Raw genomic sequence first — 19993 nt, 5'->3', positions numbered from 1 at the left:
TATCGCAAACTTCATATTTTACTAACCGCAGTAAACAACAGACTTCGCAGCATCACCCTCAGACAACCCTCTGAAGACACCCAGGGTAGTTTCTGCCTGGCCTCTGCTGAAATTTTACACATGCAAAAGGTTCTTCACTGGTTATTCCCTCCCTTGCAAAGAATAAACCTATTTTTTAATGAGCCTCCCAGTTTAATGCAGCTCCCACAACTCACCCCCAGCTTCAGGTGAAGTCATAGTAAAGTAGTAAATATAGCATTTTTGTGTATTGAATTTTTGTATAGGCATATTGCATTGAAATGCAGAACTTTCCCACAGGGGACACATTTATTCACGTGAAGAAAAGAAAGCATAAGTTATTTTTTATGTCTTCCTGCTGTTAGGATTTGTCCTCGGTAAGAATTTGCTGAGTGAAACCTTTAAACAAAAGGTTTACAAAGAAGATTAGTTTAGGATGCATGTAGACATTACTTACTTTAAAGTGAAACCCAACAATTTTCAGTATTACTAATGGATCTCATTCTCATTACATGATGAATGAAACCAACAGTTCACTGGATGCTGACATTACTTTGTCAGCATGTAAGTTATCTACATATTTAAATATGAAAATTTTAATCTTTGCTGTGCATAAAATGAATATACTACAGCATAAAATAGCAGTAAAGAGAACATTTTTAAAAGCTCCTTTGTGCTTTAACTTTTATTTCTAATTTTTTTCTGTCTGCCAGTGTTTGAGTGTTTTTTACTAGATGAAGACTCTTAACATGGAAAATGTTCAGTTCTGAGGGCACCCTTGAAAGGTTTAGGCACACTAATTTATTCAATTACTTCTTTAGATCTATTTTTAACCACAATTTTAGAACAATAAAACCACAACTCTACAGCATCAAGAAATATTTCAGTGTGATTCTAAATTATGTAGCAGCAAGAAAACCCATATTTTTAGCTCTGATTTGTGTGCTTTGCTATACAAATCTGTATCATCCTTTAACATGAGACCTCAGAAAAAGTGAACTTCCTTTCCTGATCCTAATTATCAATACTTAGCTATTAATGTATGAATTAATATATATACATACTATACACATTTGTATGCTACAAATACAGACCAGCCTATTGTTATCTGCCTCAAATGTCTTTGCAAAGGTCCTATGGCATGCAAGAAATTCTTTTTATCATTGGCTGTAATCTCTTTTTCTTTGAAGGCTCCAAGAGTAGAGATAGATTTAGATAAAATTTCTTAATAGGACCACACAGATGAAGACCCATAAAGCAGAAGGAAATTTTGCTCCCCAAGGGAATTTCTAACCTTCAGCAGAGCAATGATTACAGTGGTATCAGTGCTGTGACAACAGTTAGCACAGACACACCAAAGGCAGCTGGAAATGAGGCAGCACAGCCTGAGCATAGCTCCTTCACACATTCCCCAGCCAGGGCACCCAGCCGTGCAGGACTGGCTGTATTCAGAAGTATCTGGGCACCATACAACATACTACATCCCAAACCCTCACTACTAAGTTCATTACTTCCTTGAACAGAAAACAACAAGCTCTTTGTCCCAAAGATAACACTATGAGACTTTGCAATTAGAAACAAAGCTGTCCTGAGGAAAAAAATACAAGTTATGCTATTGGCATCATCTGAAAAACAACCCCCCTGAAAGACAACACACTCAAACCACTGTTATATGCCTTAAAGATGTTTCCCCAATTCCCATCTGAACATTTTAGTGATATTGTTTCTAGTACTATGCAATGCCAGACAGTATCTTCACATCACTATTGATTTCTACATTTTAAAGACAGTACATATTTTTTAGCTCTTTCAAGCTCGTATTTCATAACCAATTTATAATTTAGCACATTCTTTGACATTGTTTAAGTATTTAAAAATTACATTGTTTTGACCGAATTCTCCCCAGTTAGCTGGGAGGTTGTCATGGTTCTTTGCCATGATCACATTGAAGTTTCAGAAACTATAACACAAATACACCTACCACCTAACCAAAGAGAAAAGAAAAGGTATATACTAGTACTGCCTAATTGTAGTAACATATCACCTGTGATTCCAGCTTTCAAGTACTATAAGCATATACATCTCTTAGAAAAATATATTTCCTTTTCTAGCACTTTATTATTGCCATATGCAAATGAAATAGTTTTGTAGGTTTTGTAAAAAGTAATGTTTGCTTTTAAAAGTAACTTCCAAAATCGCAATATAAAAATAAAATTTAAAATTTCTCATTCACTTTTCACATTTACTCAATTTCCAGTCAATTTCTTAATCTTACACAGGCAACATTAAAATTTGACATAAAAATTTATCTCTCATGATTGCTGAAGAACAAGAATATAGTTGTACATTACTAATTATACAAGTAACACCACTGCTCTTAATATTTGGCAACGTAGCAAGGCAATTAAAATATTAAGTACAATACCTTTGCTAATCTGACAAACAGGTAAACAGAATGCAAGAAGCAAACTGCTTTATTAATAAGATTCTCTTAACTTCACAGAGGATAAATGTAAAAGGTATGGTACTTACAGTGAATTCACAGAAATCAATGCTATCAAGACTTTTGCTTCTGTGTATTCTCCCTTTTATTCTTCTTAAAGAGGGCTTTCCCTGACTTACACTACAGGTAGCACCATTGGGATTTTCGGAAGATGGAGTTACCCTGCCAAACAAAAAGAGCCACATATCAGACAAAGAATACATTCTTTTATTCATTTATAGTAGAAAATATACAAAGGAAAACACATTCCCATGCTATACATATAAGAAATATCATTCCAAGTGACAGTTTTCAATCATTAAGTGCCAAAATAAGCCCACAAGCATGTAGAATTCTAGCTCCCATCAAGACCATGCTCCTTGCAGATTTTGTCAAAAACATACTGCAGTTAACTTTTTCGTACAAAAGTGACTAGAATCAGAAAAAAGATACATTATAGAAAAATATATTTAACTTCTGAAAAATTAAAAGGAATGCTCTTCTCTATTGCTTCAGTGGCAATCCAAGTCCTGTGATACATGTTGATAGCTGTCAGTTAAATCACCAGGAGCCTGGCAGTATTTGGCTTTTGACCTTTTCCAGTTTGAGGGCTGATGGTGCTTCAGCTACTCTAGCAATGAGTAACAACAAACAGTAATGGCATTAATAGCACCTGTTTAAGTTCTAGGGGTAATATATTAAGCAACTACACTTTATAAGGCCTTTCATCATATCATAATCTACACATAGTCCATGGGGGAGTCCATAACTAAAATATTTGGAGGAAGCAATCCATATTTCAATGAGCTTGCTGGAAACCGTTAATGAGCAGAACTGCATGGGGTTAACAACTATCTAAGTGTATCAGGATTTGTGAGGGGAATATTTTAAATGCAAAATAGTCCCTAGTCAGACTGACACGTTAGAAAAAGGAAAACTGTATTCCAGCAAATACACTCAGCAAGAATTACATAAAAACATAAACGTCTTCATGTCCAGATTTACACTTGTTTCATATTATTTCTCAACTGCAGCCATAGAAAATTTCAAAAACTAGCTTAAATGAGAAATAATATGGGGTTTTTTGCATTTCCCTAGTCTTTGGACAGCAGTTCAGTATTTCTCTCTAAAACCATTCAGATTCCTCTCACAAAAGAGGATGGTTTTTAGGTTCTTTTACTTAGAATTAATGGCTTTAGTATGGACATAAATGTTTGTGCAAAAAAAGAAAGAAAGGTGGAGATTTCCAAAACATATGCATCACCAAAACAAACCAACTCCTGAAATACACAATTCCAAATACAAAATACAATAACTACATGATGAACACACTTGTTTGATCAGTGAAACTTCCAGGTTTACACAATGCCATGATCAGAATAACAAGCCCATGGGACAGCCTGTTGCTACAATATCCAAACTTGAAAATTAAAGCAAATCCTTTCAAATCTCTTATTCAATTTATAAAAATAAAGCCCTTCATTTTTTGTTGAATTACTGCAACTACAAAATCGCTATTCTGTTTTCAGATGCCTGATTTTTGGGGGTTTTTACACATGCATACTGACACACACACCAACATCTTGCTGTAAGTCCTCTTGATAACACAGTAATTTGGTTAGATGTTTTTTTCCCCTTGGGTTACTTTATTGGCAGCTTTAAACTGCAAATTTCTACCTGAAAACGTAACTATAATATCCATATATCTTAATTACAATATGAAACTCCTGCTGAAACTGCACTGGATTTTTTTGTCTAACCATATATGGATTGAGTTCTGAGAACCATGCCTGCCTACTACAGCAACATATTTGTTCACGCAAACTGGAATACAGAAACTTCAAGAACACCACATATTCCCTGCTGAAATGTCTTCAAGAATTACCAGGACAAATTTCCAAAGAAAGACAACTGCTCAGTCTCTATCTTATTCCACAGACAATAGCATTTATGATGACAGCATGTTTCTATTGTATGAATGCCTGTTCTGTAACATTTCTGCTCAAGTACCTAACTGTGCACACACTGCATCCATGGCAGATGCAGATGCTGGAGTCCTCAGAGAGATCCATTGTTCCCATACTGTCAGACTCTGTGTTTATTCTCTCTACAGAAGATCTTTGAAAGCTGCCTACTCCATTACTTATAATTTGGGTTAATTAATCATCAAATGCACCTCTGATGAATTAAATGCTTGACATGTTAGACTTCCTCCTTATATTTAACAGAAAAGTTTAACAGCTGTAAGATCCACTGGGCTCGTCCTTATCTTGAATAGCATTTCAATCCATTTATTTTTAGGTTCTTATCCACAAATGCACATTTCTTTAAGCTGCAAGTCTTTCAATGTTTTCTGATACTGAAAAGCCTTTCAAAACAAAACAAAAAAAAAAAGAAAAAAGAAAACAAAAAAGAAAACTACTTACATGAAAAAAGCCCAAACAAGTACAAATAGCAGGGTAATCAAAGTTATACAGTTTTAACAAAGATCTATACTAGTGGCATGTTTTGAAGGCCCTTCTGCTTAGGCGAGTCACTCTTTAAAGCCACTTGAAAAAATGAACTTGCTGCCACTGGAATCCAGCCATCACTTCATTCTGCAGAGAATAAATTATGGCTGTTACTTGTTAGCTTCTAAGATAAAGAAAAGTGGTTTTTAAGTTAGATTTAACTTTCAAAATATAATTATATGAGAAGGAATATCACAATTTATCTGTTCCCTCCAATCCTATAAAATCATTAATTTCTAGATCTCTTTACAAGCAAATAAAGTATTATTTAAGCAACCAAAAAAAAAAAAAATCCAATCAATATCATTGATATTGGGAAGCTTTGCACTGTATGTACACCAAAGGAAAGGTCTGAGGCGAGATGTCCATGCTAACAGCATCATGGGGGTTTTTGACTCTATGGTTGATGAGGAAACTTTGGGACAAGTGCAAACCAATTAACTATCAGCTTCTCCCGTGCCTCTGCCCCTCCTACAGTTTTAGCAACGGGAAGCAGTAACAGACCTGAGACAGACTTGGATCAATATTACCCAGGCTTTGCAGAATGCCAGATGCAGCAATGAAACTCTCAAGAATCCATTTCCAGTAGCATTCATGCAGTACTGCAACAGGAACTCCTTCAAACACTAGACATTTCCACAATGAATATACCTCAAAAGTTAAGACTATTAAGTTGCAAAATAAACCCACATGAATGCGAACTCTTGAGGAAAGATCCAAAGTGTTTTGAGATTAAGTTAAATTATTAAAAAATTTGAAAAACAGCATTTTAAAATCCTTGTCTCTTTTGAATTATGCTTTGTGTTCTCAGAGTATTCACTGTAATCACAGAGAAACAAAGTTGACTATTTTTAAATGAATACTGAAACTATAATGCAATGCTCCATGGTTCTGGCATCTGAACCTCAAGTTAAAAAAATAATTAATGACATTTACTACCTCTAATTGCCTACTTTCAACTTTTATTTGAATTTCTGAATACAAATTAATACAATATTAATAGCAAATTAGTAAGTGAATTGCTAAGTCACTGTAATACCTGCATCAGGAGTATAGTGTAAGAGCCCTTTTAAAATATCTGCAGCCCATCAACTACTCCAAAGCAAGTACTCTTGAACAAAAGCCTAGGAATGATATGTTCAAGGAAGTCTAGAGCTTTAAAAAGTAGAATATAGCATAAGGATCTTTGAAGGTAATGAACAATTCCTGATACCTTGCTTCAAATTTGCTGTTTCTGTTCAAATAATACATTTAATATTCTGGAAACATAACACCTTTTTAATGGAGCTCATCACAGGAATCCTAAATTAAGGCACCCAATTCATTAACTTTTGAAAATTTTAGTCAAGTAAAATAGAACCATTCTGTATATCCCACCTGGAGTCTGAGGTCCTTATTTATTATCCACAATTCTTACAACGGTTTCATTGACCTTGACTGGTTCCTGATCGTATATCACATTACATAACCATGACTCTAAATTATTTCTCTAGTTTGTAAAATAAGCAAAAACCTTAAACTTTCACTATCTGTATTCCACTGACAAGCACAGTAGCCTAACATAATACTGTGCAACAGTGACTTCAAGGTGAAGTGTCATATCAAAGGCTAATGACTTAGTACATATAAAATAATTAGATGGCGTGCGTATAATATAAGTCTCTTAATAAAAGCTATATTTATATTCTACTCACACATAACAACTTTCTATATTACCCAACGTTTTTGTAGTTAAATTATGTCTGAAATTACTAATGTCATCTCAATTTCTAGACACACCAGGTACATTGAAAATCTTTCAAGAACTTCGAAAAGTCTTTTCTTGTTCAGTGATTAGAGTTCTGAACAATTTTATAAAAGTCAACATCAGAATGTTTAAAAAACACATCTTGAAATGAAACATTTTCTGTAATTGTTTTCCAAGTCCAGTATTAGTTCTAGAGTTGATGCAGAGTGGACAAGGCTTTGACAACAATGCAGCCTCAACAAGACTTCTAATGGTGACATAATTATTACGCTTTTCATACTGCAAGTTGCCTGCCTATCCTATAAAGAAAGCATTTAGGTTCTTGTAGCAACATTGAATCCAAACTCCTGGGAAACTTCTACCTCTGCTAAGCTACACAGATCTCAGCTGAGAGATGTATAAAATTCCCATAATTATATACCTCCCATTAGAAGCCAGTCTTCCTCAGCACCGCAGAAAGTGAGGATGCAGGCTGGGCTCAGCTCAATGTGATCACTGGCTTCTGGCTCAAACACAAGGCTGGAAAAGCTGAAATTTACTCCCAAAGATCAGACTGGAAATCCTAAAATTATAGCTACTCAATATTAATATTTGTTTGAGAAAATAAAAAGCAAATTTGAAACAATGCTAGAGACACTGAGCACTCAGCTGCTATGCTGAATTCTTGTGCACCTCTACAAGTATGTTGATTTTAAGAATGGTATCCTGCCTCCCGTAGGGGAAAAAAAAAAAAAAGAATTAACTTGCAACATGAATAAATCTTTACAATAGGCTAAACTGAAATTTTTATCCCCATTCCAAAAAATATTAACTGGAATCAGCAATCAAAAATGGAAAATATCCATTCTGAGGATCTGTACTTTTCCACAGAGTTCTGTAGAGACACCAAGAAGATCAATCTTTGATGTTTTCTTTCTCCTACATTAAGGTGACATTTTCCATTATTTAATTATACTAAATATGACACTACTTAGAACATAAACAAACAATGGCACTTCTCTCCCTAGGGATGGTTCTAATGATAAAACAGACATTCTTCATTATAAGCCTGGGCTTCTACAGCCAAGCCAGCCTCAATACAAAGACTCTGAAACAACAAAGCTTTCAGATCAGTGCTTAATTCCAGACATGCTGGTTACTCCTCACTGATTTCAAATAAGTTTACTCCTACACTTGAAAATAAATGTGCCTGTGCAGTGTCTTACAAGAAGCAGCTATCATTTAACATTCAGGCTTCTATATCACACATTCTTTTAACAACAGCACCAGACAGGGGAACTGGATCCTGTCAAAATTCAAATTCTGTAGTGCACTGCATCTGCATTCTTTTCTGTAACCTAGATTGCCTCAGACAACCATCAATCATTCTTAAAAGAATGTAAATATGGAATAGTCTCAGCCATTTCCATAATCTCCCCAATGAAAACTTATCACTAACTGAGCTTTTTGCCTTTTCTCATGATGCTGCACTCCCCTGCACCAAGAGGAGCAGTGGGGGTATTCGCCAAAGCACAGGAAGTCTTTCAAAGTAAAGGCAAACGATGAAAGAAACAGAAGGGAATATTAGTGAGAAGAACTATTAGAATGGATAGGATATCCTGGAGGGGAGTTTGTTGTTGGTTTTTCTTTTACATTTGTTTATTTATTTGCCTGCTACCTTCTCCTTGCAGCAGAGAAACGTAATAATCAGTTTGACAAGAAATTATGGTCTACCTGTAGCTCCTCTTAATAATGTAATTTAGCATTTCGCAATTGTACAAGGACTCAGGTTGCACATATTGGGATTTCAGTAAATATTTATAAAAATTTACTATTGTAAACTACTCCCAGTTCAGCTGTCAGTTTTTTCTTGATCACCTTTGCAGATGTTAGTCCCTGGTGCACTCTACCTGTACTAGCAATGTTATGATGGTGGGTTTTGTATCCAAATACTGTCCCTCCCACAAGAAGATTAAAAACATCCTACTCATCTCATTTAGGCTCCTACATACTCGATTACAACACTGCACACACAGAGGAAAGGGTCTGAATCAGCAGATCAGGACTCCAGCAGCTTTCTCCAGCACTGAGTCCAAAACTACTGCCCCAAGTAAACCTCATCATAAAATTATAAGCTCCACACGAAGCAAGATTTTGTCTCCTCCACCTCCCGCCGCAAGCCTGTGGCATAGCCTCCTTATCTTTGTTCAGTTGCCTGGTTTCTTAGCCACTTTATAATTATTTATTCTTAGCCCATTGTGAGACATCAGTGTTTTCATTTGTAGCTCTGCTTCCATGCATCACAGAATAGGACTTAGATTTTGGTGGGGGGGAAAGCAGGAGAAAATTGGAGTGACAGATGCTCTATAAAGAAATAAAACATTGCTGTTACCTTTTTCATTTTCTTTCAGTAGGATTCAGGTGGATTATCTCCACCAACAAAAGGATGAGTATTTTAACCCCTTTTTATTAAATTATGTCTTCACTACCACTTACAATACGGATTCACACATCAAAGAGCTTATGAACCTCATTGGTTAAACAGAAATTTTAAAGTTTTTTTAAAAAGCAAATAAAAATAGATTAAAAAGCATCCTCTGACTATAGACAGACTTGATTTATATGTTTTCTTTAGGTATTTTTGAGATTTCCAGTGAAACAGTATTGGAATATGCTTTTAGTTTATGTATTGCAAATATACACAAATATTGCATTGATTTGAGTAACAGCAACATATTTTCTGTCTAATGTTCAGATTTGCTTAATGCATTATTTGATACAGACTGTGCACAAATAAGAAAAAATTAAAATGACAAAGTATCTTTAAGCACTTCTCTAAACGCATCAGAAAATAGTATTTCATCAATAAGCATAAAATCTATCCATATGGATAATGCCTAATGCTATTAAAGTTCTCAAAGAAAATGTAACTACATATCATGTCACCTAGTAATAAGAATATCCCAGAGACATACTTTCAAATGCTCAAGTAATTCACACATCTCCCTAAAATTTAAAAAAAAGTTTGCCTTATTTTTCTTTAACACTTTTAGCCAACTAAATCTTCACACAGCATTGCATTGCAGCAACATGGTGTCAAGCTAGAAATGTTATGAAATGCAATGCTAGTGGTATGTATTAGTGTGGAGCCACTATAATATTCTGCTGTACCTCAAAAAGCACAGAATCCCACCATGAAACAGAACAACATAGATCTGATCTAACTTCAACTGAAGACAAAGTAGGAGTTGAATCAGGTCCTTTCAGATGTACTTTTAAAGCACACAAATATATATAGCTTCCCCTCACCATGCCACCAAATAAAACACTTCCAAGAAGACAAAGGAATTATTAAATAGAATAACTGTCATCATTACATTTCCAATAATTAAACTTCCCAAAAGATGTAACACACAACTGCGTCCACTGCTGCACAGAGACAGGAGTGGCATTTGGGGGGAATAAAATAGGTATGGTACACTTTATGTAACTTACATAACCAGAATCAAACCACCGAATACATTGTAAAAACCTCTGATTAAATGTAATAAAACTTATCTGCATGACAAAATATTTTTGTCTAAAACTTAATTTGATTTTTTCATTACAGTCAGGATGAACAGATTCATCAAACTGTGTTCTATCTGCAAGGAATAGCAAGATCTGGAATTAATGACAGAAAGCTTACTAGTTCCACATTACGTTTCTTCAAGTGATACATTTTCTTGACACTGTCTATACTAGCTGAAACTGTGGAGAAAAGCAAAGTATAAAAAAAACCACATTCTACAATTCATGTAAGGGCCATTTTTATTACAACTGCTGACATGAAAACATTTTTATATCTATGTTTAAATAAAATGACCTATCATGCCTTCTGTAACACTTCACTTTGCTTCCCTAGGACCAGGTAAGTACAATGAAAGAAAACTGTATGACCACTACGACCTAAACACCACTCTTAGTTTTTTACAGATAAGAAACTCTCAGTGTACAAATTTGTGACTGATACCTTCCTCTCAGAATATCTGAGAAGTTCACATATTTCCTCTTTATTTGTCCTGATGATGACACACGTCCCACTGCTCCCATCGAGCGAACAGTGGGCTCTTGCCCGCCCACGAGTGACTGGGTATTGCAGTGCCATATGCCTGTCGGTGCCCTACTCACCCACATTACACCACTATACTTTAATACATTTTTCATAACATGTTGTTGATTCATCCAGAAAAATCAGTTCAGCACACAATCAGCAAGCACAAAAGGAGTGGGAATCAGCAAGGGGAAATGCAGGGTTTAGGGGAAAATGACCGTATTTGAACAGCACTACCTCTGGCGCTCACTAATCTATTAGACCTGCGTCTCCCTGTTCGCATTTTCTCGGTACACCTGTCAGCAGCAGCAGGGGCAGGGAATTCGGACCCGGCTCTGCACAGCCCGGGGCGGGAGCACACTGCGCTACATCGGCGGCAACACTCGGGCTGTCACGCAAGCGGTGTCCCCGCCGGAGCCGCTCCCGCGCCTCAGCCCTCGCTGCCATTGCCGCTGTGCCGGGTCCGGCAGCGCCGTCCCCGCGGGAGCGGAGCCTGCTCCAGCCGCGTCCTCTGCCGGGCCGGGCGCGGACAGCTCCGCCGGCACCAACAACGCCTCCCGGCGTTTCCACACGGCTGGCGGCGAATCCGCCGGGAACTTTGTGCCCCGGCGATGCCCGCCGGGAGCCGCAGGCCGGGTCTGGGCACGGCGCCCCTCATGTCCGCGGGGACCCCCCGCCGCCGCGCCCGCCCGTCCCGCCGCGGCCCGCGCTCGGCCCGGCCCGCAGTGCTCGCGGCCCCGTTTGTGCCTACTCACCACAGCTTCCTCTTTAAGGGCATCAGACTGCCCCTGTTGGAGGCGGTCACCCCTATGGCCATCTGCAAGACAGTCAGGTATTTCTGATACTTCATTTTGCCGTCGCCCCCCCTGTCCCTGCCTCGTCCCCGCCGCCGCCACCGACAGAGTCTCTCCAGCCGCTGCATGCAATCATCAAATTTTTATTTCCAGGCATCTGCCGTCCCTGCGTCGCGCTTCTTCCCCTCCTCCTCCTCCTGCCGCGCTCCCTCTCTCTCTGCCCCCCCGGCTCACGCTCTCCTCCTCCTGCCGCACTCCCTCTATCTCTGCCCCCAGCTGACGCTCTCCTCCTCCGCCTCCCGCCGCGCTCCCGCTATCCCCGCTCCAGCTGACGCTCTCCTCCGCCTCCCGCCGCGCTCTGCCCTCCCCCGGGCCCGCGCTCCTCTCCTCCTCCCGCTGTCGCACTCCCTTCCTCGCAGCCCCTCGCGCTTTTTCCCCCGACCCACTGCCGCGCCTCCCTCTCCCCCACCGCGCTCCCACCACCCCGCGCTGCCCGCCCCCGACTAGGCCCCCCGCCTCGCCTTCTCCTCACCTGGGCTATCTCTGGGCGGCGGCCGCCGCACCCCCTCGCCCCCGGGGCGAGCAGGCCTTCCCCACCATCCCTGCCGCCGCCGGGGCGCTCCCGCCCCGCAGCCCTCCCCGATTACCTGGGGTATCCCGCCCCCACCCATGAGGCGCAGCCGCCGCGCTGCCCTCCCGCCATCAGGGGCGCGCCATGGCCGCAGCGTTGCCCGCGCCTCGCCGGCCTCGCCTCTAATCCCATTAGCGCCTAGAGAAGCCCCATGTTATTTTAATCGCCTCCCCGGCTAACGGCGTCGGTTGTAAGGTAGCAATAACCGAGCTCCGGGGCAAACGCCTCACCGCCTGCCGGGGCGGCCCCGTGAGGGGGAAGGTCAGCAGGAGGGTGGGGTGAAGCGAGGCGAGGATAGGTACGGGTGAGTTAAGGATGAGGGCGACAGCAGTGCTCAGGCGAAGGTTTGGACAGCGCATCCTGCCAAGTCTCCCTCAGGATGGGCGGCTGGAAGGCAGCTCCCGCCGCGGGACCATAGGAGACACCCCCAGCACCTGCACGGGGAGCCGCACTTAAAAACCCTGGTGAGGCCACAGGGAACCGGAAGGCAACCCCTTTTTTATTTTTTTTATTCCCATGTGAGGAAAGCAACTGAAACATGTTTGAGACTCATATGGTGATAAACCCGAAGTATTAAATTTGTTTTAGAGGGGTGCCCGCCTTCTGGGTGCTTAAGCACAAATAGCTGAACATGTAACCGTGTCATGGCCTGAGGTGTGACACAGTTATTATGGCTTTAATCTGTTATCTGCCTTCCTCCTCAAGCTCAGCACTAACAGCAACAGAAGACTGTGGTGTCTGAGAAGTGCATTTGGAGTAAGTTCTAACATCTCGTACAGTATGATTGGAGACCCTCAGTGCAAACATCCTTGAAATGAGGGGTAGCACTTAGCTGGACACATTGATCAATGGTGGTGGGAAATACTTTGGCCTGGGATACCCTGTTTAAGCATGTAGATAGATATTTTGCAGAGTGCAGATAAGAACAAATCCATGCTGAAGGGACAACTTTTCATTAAGCTGCTATAATGTGAAGAGTATGAGTTGTAATCCTTACCCTGAGTTGAGAGCCTAAAGTTGCACTGTCAGCTAGGAAGAAATAATGTGAATAGTATTGTCACTTTTTGGCTCAGAGATGAGCGTTTCAGTGATTTTTTTGTGTGTGTGTGTGAATGTGTAATATATACCTCAAGGCTGCAGTGAGCTGCATTCTGCCTCTAGGCCTGTTCACTACACAGGAAGCAGAGAAGATAAATGCAATACTTAACAAGCACAACAGATTTTAATTAGAAACACAATAGTTGCATTACTGTAGTCAATGAGTTAAATGGCTTTGCATTTTCAGCCAAGAAATCTGATGTTCACAAATGTCCTGAAATTCTGTGTCACAAATGCTTAAAAAAATTCAAATGGCAGCTTGATGTCCAGTATAAGCATGTACATCTCCAGCTCTGAAGATACTGTTAATGGGCTCTTTGACTTGAAGAGCTCAGGCATTACAAGCAATGAGGGATGGCTAACTTGAAATGATTAGGAAGATTAAGGAGGTGGCATTAATTGTTGTACTTAAACAATGCTCTTAGCATGCTAACTGGGAAGTATGTATCTTATATACACAGTGTATCAAATTAGTTTGAAAACCTGTAGAGATCTTACTTTGCCTTAAAACCAAGAACTGTAAAACGAACACATTGCTTTCTCCTGTGTATCTAGTCATCATTAGCTGGCTGAGAAAACTCTTGTTGCCCACATGTTATAAGAGAGTGTGGGCTGGATTTTGATCTCTACAACATTAACAGAATTCTAGAGACATTGTAATTGAAAGAGTCATTTACATTTGTGCAATATTATTAAGAAAATAGTATGCACCTTAAAATGGTAGGAGGTACTGACTAAAATAATGATGAGACTGTATTAGTATAAATATTGAATGTTATTTGTTATTATTAAGTATATGAATGTTACACCTGTCAGCTAGAAAAACATACCTCATGTAGAAATTCTTGAAAAAAAAATGTAGTCCTAAGCTGGTTGTAGTGGTAGAAATTTTGTAGATCAGACAATCTACGGATATGAGGAAGCAAAGTTTATTTGAAAGCTGATATACCTGGAAGAAGCAGGTAAGCTGTCGGAGGTTTTTACTTTGTAAAAGGACTGTGTATCAGAGAATCCCGAAACACTGTTTTTCACTTTTACATTGCAAGTTTGGGACATAAGTTTATTTTTAGTATTGATACACAAAAGAGTTAAGAAATGTGGTAACAGTACCTTGCATAAAGACTTACAATGAAGCGTAGGTGTATATTCAAAACTTCTTTAAAAGTCTGTAACGTGATTCCTGTTCCTAATTCAATAGGGATTCCTAAATCTATTTAAATTTACTAAATAATGACAGTAACTCCAAATTTAGCTCTATAGTTTTCAACTATTAAATTATATGCATCTCGTATTAACAAATTAACTTATGCCCATTTTATGCACCATCTTCTGTACTTCTTGATGTGCATTACAGGTATAAAAACCAGTTATTAATGAAGACACTTCATCCTCTAATTTTAATTGGCATTATTTCTGTTTCTCTTGTACCTGTTCCTTCTTAGTGTGGCTCCATTATATATTGCCTTTCAGAACATCTTACTTTAAGCACCAATGTTTTACATATATGATGAAAGAGTAAAAAGATCCTGTCTTTCTTGCCTTTCAGACAACCAGCCTATTTTTAACAGGAGTCAATCATCAACTTCCAGATTAGGGGAAGCCTCCGGACATCCCACTGTTAGCTCCAAGCCCTGCATGGACCTGTTTGCTGAGCTAAGACCAAAATTTCTAAGGTAGATATCCCTGCAAGAGAGGCTCTCTGATGCTATTTGCTGTTCTCCATGCAAACCAGTTCTGTCTAAAAACACTGTCCTTCACTGCAGAAAGCTGGAACATTTTTTGGACCTAGTGTGTGTTTTAAAAGCAATTTAATTCCTGTTAGGTTAATATAGCTGTTTCATAGGGCTTTTTTCAGTACAAAACCAAGCAGAACCATACTAATTTCTTAATTTTATTTGCTCAGGTAACTCAGCTGCAGGCTTTACCTCAGAACAAGCTATAATCTATTTCTTACAGTCTGTGATGCCCTGGCCTCTTCTGAAGCCTGTCTCCAGAATGACCTTCTGATGCACTTCTTGGCTCAGAGAACAGTCTGCTCTTTCACAGTTAAAAGTTGCAATGTTGTGTATGCCTGCTACACTGAGTGGATGTGCTCTTGGCACAGCTCCACCCATGATCGTATGTTTACACCGGGACAGTGGTGTATGCAGAATATCCATGGAAGGAGCCCGAGAAGGTAGAGTTTAATGCCAGTGTGTGTGATCATCTCGGCCCACGCCATGATGATTTTAGGCTGTTGTCAGCAGCAGGAGACTGACTCACTGCAACTTAGAGGGTGCCACTGAGACAGTTGTACATTGGGAGCTCCCATCAGCTGCTAAGACTGAGGAAGCGCAATTGTGGTGTAAAGCTATTTTCATCCTAAGTTGTGCCTCTTGTTTTTTCCATCTTAATGTTGATAGTATATATATGAAATTACAGGGAGTGCAAAGCAAGATTTGGCAGCATGATCTGCCTCTGCAGACTTTAGATTTGATTTCAGTAAGCCTGTCACTGGGATTGCGGAACCTTATCTTGCTTTCCGTTATCATCAGCCTTATCACACAAGCCTGTAGTGCCAGTTGTCACTAGGTGCCATCCTTTTCAAACTTTCACTTGTGTCAGTTTTGACTGTGCTCATAGGATGAGCGGAAATTTAGGTCTGACTCAAAAGACTTTGGAGACACTATAGAAATGCACTTTTTAAGTCTTAGGTATGCTTAAATTACTTCAGATAATGTAGTTTTTCTGGAATAATGTAAGGAAAAAGAAACTACGCTTCTAACTGGCATTGCTGTGCTAGTGAACAAGCAAAAATACTTTTTATTTGCTGATGTGGCTTACTTTGTTCAACAAACCTGTATAAGCTACTGTTTGGCAAAAAAAAATATTCCTACCAGAATAACTGGCATCTTTATTAGTAATGTAATGGTTGCATCGGCAACTTTTGAGGGCAGATTAGACCTTAATAGCACATTTCTAGCATTCAATTGCATTGATTTTTAGGCTTGCAAAATTTATTAGAACTAAATCTAACATTAAATAAACTTGCTGCTGGTTTTATGGAATATTAAATAATGTCTTTTATTTGCATCTTAGGATAGTCTTAATTTTATCTGTACTGTGCATAAAACAGACACTTTTCATTACATCATCGGTTCCATATAGTTCTCAATACTGTGCTACTGTATATGCTGAAGAATTAACATTTTGTTTACTTCTAGGATGAATCTGTTCCCCTTGCTGACTTTTACTGCAATGATTGATAAAAAAATCTTGATAAATGTCATGTTCTATGCTTCTGTGGTATTTAATATGATTTGAGAACTTTTTATTACACAGTTCAGTTGGTAAAGTGGCAGAGTTCCAGACTGATAGAATACAGTAGTGACATTAAAACACAACATTAGTTGACTGATCTCCGTCTGTAATTTAATCAAAATGTGCCTACTTACTAAGGAAGGTTTTTTTCTGCAGGAGTTGTTAGTAATGTGAACTTGTATAGTTAGTCAATTATAGTAATAATATTAATAAAGATTTCCATTAAAGCTATTGTAACCGACTTCCTTGCCGTTTCAATCTGTCATGTGTAAACTTTTTATATCTTCCATTTCCTTTCCAGAAAAAAAGAGACGAATCATATCTATGAAAGGCAAAGCAATTCAAAATCTACAAGTTTATCGGATGCAATGACTCTGGGGGTTATTTTCTCCCTCCTCAGAAGTAAGCAAGAAGTGTGTGTGTTTGTGTGTTTCTTAACTTCATTTAAAATACATAATTATGTGACTTTTTCTGATCTACTACGGTTTCTTTGTACTCACATTAATGTATTTATTGAAAATAATGCAGAGAGTTTTACCTGGCCTATTACAGCTTTTTTTCATAAAATACATGTTAAGTGAAGATTATGTAAATATATATAGAGAGATAAATACAGTATCATCATAAAAAATAAACAAAAACACCTGAAGGAATTTTCCTATCACACTTTACTGTGCCATTGACAGTGTATACAAAGGGAAGTTTTCACATTTCTTTGAAGTGTCCTCATGAGAGACTGGCTTGGCTGGTGGCAGAGAACTGTGGGTCTAAGTGGGTGCAGTAATGAACTGACACAGTCATTTAAAACTAGTTTGCATTTTCTGAAACTGTTCATCCTGATCATTTATTTGAGCTGCCAAAATAAAAAGAAGTAAATAATTTTGCTTTGGAAGGAAAGAATGTTCACCTTGTTTTCTCAGAAGAAGAAAATATCTTAAGAGAATTTATTCACAGAATAAAAAATTACTGTGGATTAGCAAGAAGAAAGGGTTTTCTAGATTAGGCAATTGAAATATTTACAAGAAACTTGTGAGCAAGTATCCCTGTTACATTATATAATTACAGGGCATTTAGAAGTGGTTTTCTATACACATAGTGTTAGTGCTGCTCTACCAAGTCTGATGTGGAATTGCTTATACTATTAAAATTTTAAATTACTGCAAAAATAAGAATATTATTAAAGTGAGGAATTCAGGCTAGACTAAAGTGGACTTGTACAGCTGCTGTCCAGTGATTTTAGATATACCCGTTCCTTGCAAGCTTGTAATGCTAAGATTTTACTCTTAAAAGGAAAAAAAAAAAAAAAAAACTACCCTAAGTCAAAATTATCCAAATATCACATTATGCCTGACAAGCATGACCCTCTCACAGGATAAAATAAGCTTAATGTAGAAAAAAATAAGCATATGCATGAATTCCATTAGTGCTCTCTGATACAGCTTATTCATGTAGAAAACTACTGGAGGGAAGAAATCACCAAGCATACAATTTCAATGTGAGATGCAAAAGAAAGAGAAGCGTAAGTAACATCGCTTCCCAGAAAAGATTCTAAGGAATAGAGTGCCATCTGCAACACATCACAGTCCAAGTACACAAAGATCTAATTAATTAATCTTGCTAACTGCATATGGGTAGAGCTGTGAGCCTCTGTAACTCTGAGGTGAGGTGTGATCAGGCCTTGCTATGATTTTGGGATGTAGAGTTGTTAATAGCTTTCATTTTTAGATGCTATGCCCAATGGGGAACCCTCCAAGCACACAACAGTTAAAAAAAAAAATGGAAGACTGTGAAAAGCAGGGGATAATTACTCTTCCCTGGAGGAAGGGTGTAAAATTCTGAAAAACAAAAATTCAGAATATTGCAGGCTGGGAAAAAAATATGTCTATCTGAACTGCTGTGGTAGATGTGTTATAGAACCACTGTGAAAAATCTGGAACGAGGACCAATTCATATGGCTGCACTCAGTTGTCTGGAAAGACTACTTGCTTACTTTGCCCCTTTTGTTTTCAGTTCAGTGGTGAGTTTTGTGCACGGTACCTGTACACATCAGGATAAGTAGATCAAAATGACAGAGAGTATTACTAAAATTTAAGGAGTTTCTCTTGCCAAAATTTATAAACATGCCTAATTTTATAAATTATTTTTATGTTATAAATAAAAATATCTAATTGTCATTTATTTACAGTATTATAAATATGAAATTTATAAATTCAGAGCCTTATTTAGCATCTTTAATATCTTTAATTAAATGCTGATAAGAATGTTTCCACATTCATAAGATACAAGTCTGAAAGTTAGCTGGATGTTTCCTGAATGTATTGAAATTGTTTATAATGTGAGTTGAAGACCGTTTTATATCTCTAGCTGTATATTTGCACTTACTACAAATATGAAAATCATTTTTCACTTTCAAGAAGAAAGTTGCTCTTATTAGAGTGTATAAAGCTTAGAGTGTATAAAGCTGTTCTCATTATCGTGTGTATGACTGTTAATATTATGCTATTTTAATCAGATTAGCAGTACAATGAAAATTAATGTAATAGGATTTGCTATAATTAGAGGCAAGTATACAGTAATCTACTATGAAAAGAACACAAAAAATGTCAGTGGAGCTCATTACAGGGATATTGTTTATGGTAATTATTCAAATTTTTTAAAAAACATGCTAAGTCTGATTTTAATAATTTTTTTTTCTTGACACAACTTTAATAAAACAATTCAACCCAGAAATGTTATTACTGTTCAAGTATTACTCTTTTCTGGGCCAGAAAGAAGTGGAACTAACTACAAACAATTTTAACAACTGAAGGACTACAAGCTGCTCTTTTCATTGTCCTGTCCAAATAAAAGATACAATGACAACAAGGAGCAAAAATGATAAAATAGTGCTAAACAAGATTTTTACAACATAGATGACGGATCTAAGTGCTCAATATTTATCAGTATTAATACACCTCAAATGTTCCTGTAATTCCAGGGAAACATACATGAAAATTTGGTTCAGATTTCAGATCTGCTTCCCAAATGATTATACTGTTATTATATACCTGTCTCTTGTAACGTTCTCATAGATCATAAAACTTAAGATACACAAATGAAGCCTAAAAGATGGACATTAAGAAATGAAAAGCTAACTTAAAAGTATAGTTAAATGTAATAGCAAAAACTTTGATGCTGCAGGGAATTTTTTTTGGTATGTGGGACTCCACCTGGTGAAAGAATCAGCTTGAACACAGCAGGGTGAAGGACTGGTTCCTATGATGTCACTTTTGCTGTCATTAGTAATTAGGTGATGTCATCCCTAGTGCCATGGTACCCTGTCCCACTGGAAATTCAAAATA

This window comes from Coloeus monedula (genome assembly GCF_965178545.1).
Source record: "Coloeus monedula genome assembly, chromosome: 14".
Classification (NCBI taxonomy): Eukaryota; Metazoa; Chordata; class Aves; order Passeriformes; family Corvidae; genus Coloeus; species Coloeus monedula.
This window is presented reverse-complemented; position numbering follows the sequence as displayed.